This window comes from Adiantum capillus-veneris, chromosome 8 (genome assembly GCF_014529385.1).
Source record: "Adiantum capillus-veneris isolate H3 chromosome 8, ASM1452938v2, whole genome shotgun sequence".
NCBI classification, from domain to species: Eukaryota; Viridiplantae; Streptophyta; class Polypodiopsida; order Polypodiales; family Pteridaceae; genus Adiantum; species Adiantum capillus-veneris.
The window spans coordinates 139,958,060-139,961,594 of NC_140938.1; positions in this window are offsets into that span (position 1 = coordinate 139,958,060).

Sequence of the window (3,535 nt, forward strand, 5' to 3'; positions counted from 1 at the left end):
GAAGCTTTTGTCCTAGCAATGGCATTCGGAGGCAAAGGACAACCCCAAGGACACCTCTACAAAATGGCATTTTTGAAAGGATGAAGTGAGCACAAAGCATGGGGCTACATGCAGGCTTACCGATTGAGCTTTGGGCAGAAGCAATAAGTACATCTGTGTATTTGATCAACCGGTCACACTCAACGGCATTGGATGGGGGAGTTCCAGAGGAGGCATGGACAAGTAAACTGGTGAATTATTCATTCCTCAAAGTATTTGGTGTGAGGATTTCATGCACATAGATAGAAGCCTAAGATCAAAGCTAGATGCAAAGTCCAAAAAGTGTTTCTTCATTGCCTATGGAGAAGGTGACTTTGGGTATCGTCTATGGAATCCTGAAGATGGTAAAATCTTTAGAAGTAAGGATGTAATTTTCTATGAGAAAAATATGTACAAAGATTACTTGGAAAGAAAACAAAAAAAAGAAACAGGTGATGAGTACATGGAGCCTGAGGACGGTGAAGACTCAAGGAGTGCGAACGGTGACAACATACAACAACGCCAACCAAATGAGGAGCCTCAACCTATTTCCTGAAGATCTACAAGAGCAAGTAGACCTCCAGAAAGGTTTATTCCTTCCTTCAACCATCTCTTGATCTCAAATTTTGGAGAGCCGGAATCATACGAGGAAGTTATGCAACACAAATCCAAAGAAGAATGGATAAAGAGCATGCAAGTGAAGATGGACTCATTACATTGCAACCAAACATGGGAGTTGGTTGTGTTGCCTAAAGATAAGCGGGCACTTTAGAACAAATGGGTATACAAGCTAAAGGAAGAAGAAGGTGGGAAAAAAAGGTACAAGTCTAGGCTTGTGGTAAAAGAGTTTTCACAAAACAAAGGTATTGACTTCAATGAAATATTTTCTCTTGTTGTAAAAATGAACTCAATTAATCTTATCTTAACCCTTGTGGTTGCTCATGATTTGAATCCTGAGCAAATGGATGTAAATACGGCATTCCCTCACGGTGACTTAGAGGAGGAAATTTATATGCTTCAACCAAAGGGGCATGAAGTAAAAGGTAAGGAGGAAATGGTTTGCATATTAAAGAAGAGCATGTATGGTTTAAAGCAAGCATCAAGACAATGGTACTTGAAGTTCAATCGATGGATGTTGGATCATGGATTCAGAAGGTACAACTCAGATCATTGCGTCTACAGGAAGAATTTGGGAGATGGGAAGTTCATCATCCTAATTTTGTATGTTGATGTTAACCCTCACGGACACCCTATCACCTTCGATGGATGCCTTATTATTTATTTGATTGAGTCATGGACCAGAGTCATGGACCGGGCTTGTCGGTCCAATAGGTGTGTAGGTGATCGCTGATGAGAGACGCACCACTTATCTTCTTTTTACAGTATTTTTGCAACGACTGGCCACTGTGGGCGCCCATGTGTGAATGGGTCAAACTCTTATAAAAGGTCTATTTTGACCTAAAAACTCATTTTTGGAGGTGCAAGCTAAGAAGTGCTCTTGCTCCATCTTTGTCTCATTCTCCTTCATGTGCTCATGGGGGTGTGTGTGTATGCTTGAGAGAGAGAGAGAGAGTGATCGAGCATTGTGGCAACATCGGCGACGATGAGGTGGTTGAGCACGGTGGCAACGGCGGTTCCTTTTTCTTCGTGGCACAGGATCCTTCACGATGGGAGCATTGAGCGGTGAGTGACACACTCCTGCCCCTTTGAGCTTGCTAGGATCTTCTAGTTGTGTGCTTGCAGCCATTCGTGGCTTGCACACGGCGTTTTGGCAAGTTCTCAACCTTCCACACATACGACAAAGCGCACATTTTTGGCGCCGTTTCCGGGGACTGCCTTGCACTAAGCTTGAGGAGCACTCAGTGCTACCTCTTGAAGCCATTCTTTCATCTATTTTGGTGTTTTTTGAGTTGGGATTTGGATATGTTAAATGGTTGTAATGTGCAGGTTTTAGCAGGATTTGTAAGCTCTGTTAAGTGTTGCAATGTACATGTTTTTGTTAGATTTTCTTAGTTCTGCAATGTGCAGGTGTTAGCATATATGTTAGTTGGTGTATATGTGTAATGTGTAGTAGACAGAGAGTAGATTGAGTACTCTGTGAGTGAGCAGTTTTGCTGTGTTAGAAAGTGTAGACAATGTGCAGTAGTTAGTGTAGATAGTGTGTAGTTTACTGTGTTAGACAGTGTGGGAGCAAAGGTAATTAGTGTTAATTTGCTATGTTAGTTGTAGGCAAGTTAGACAGAGCTGCTAGGAGCTACTCTGTGTGCTCGACGCCCACGTGCAACATTATCCACAAAAGTTTTTTTTAAAAGTTTTATAAAATAAAAAAATAAAAAATGATCAGAATATTTGGAACCAAAAAAAACTCAAACCAAAAAGAAAATTTAAAAAATCTTATTTTAAAAGGAAGGATCGGGATTATTCCCCCGAGCCTGAGCCCGAGCTTAGGCCTCAATCATCAGTCTTATGATATAGTATACATACTACTATATATATAAAGACTAGGACCTCAAGTGAAGGGAGGGCATGTGGGACAAGTTTCTCAAGTCCCCCACATTCCCTTCACACTCACCCTTGGGACATACTAATTTTAGCCTTCTTTTCGACTAGGAAAAGACTATTTTTAGGATTTCAAAGGCTTTATGTAACTGAATCGGGGGCTGTAAAGCACGGCACGTCCCTCTAGCCAAGACGCTCGTTTGAGCTATTACACGCTATATTCCGTGGCTTGGTTTAAAAAAAGGACCATAAAAACAAAAAAATTGAGGGTAAATTTGGGCTGCAAACGCCCAAAAAACTAGGTGAGCGGCCTTCACGTGCACTCACCAACACTTCTAGAGTGTTGAGGTCACATGCACCTACGCTATTGTCATTTGCTAAAGTACGATCACATAGAGAGTGTCTCCGTGTACACAGGCACTCATTATTCCTCCACATTGGGCTCTAGGCCCTCAGCGGGGAACCCAAGGTAGCACTCATGAGCCACATATTGCATCTAGTGACTCTTCCTCTAACTACGATGTCATGGAGGGTTACCCGATGCCTAATCCCGATAGTTCAAGCCAAAACATGCATGCCATGGGCCCACGGTCCGGGCCAAGCGTGCTTAGCCGCTTGAAGGAGACTTTTTACTGGAATATTATGACCGGATGGCGGTCGAACAGTGGTCAAAAAATGGCTGGTCATTTGACCGGTTGGCCGATGGCCCGTAGTCAATGGTCAGTGGCCGATTTCAAAGGCGGACTTGTCTTCTCAAGGCCAGCCACACATGGGCGGATTGGAGAGTCCATTTGGACTTGTCTACACAAGGGCGGCACACACGACTGCCTCTCATGAGAGAGGGCAATCCTTTTGGCCTATAAAAAGAGACCATTTCTAAACACATTAGAGAGTGTAAAGTTGATGCAACAAGGTGGGTGTGAGGTGGTGAGAGTGAAGCAAGGCGGGAGCTCTATTAAGGGCATAATCCCTTTGTAACCTATTTTTTGTTTGAAGTACTAAAGCCATCGAATGGCTG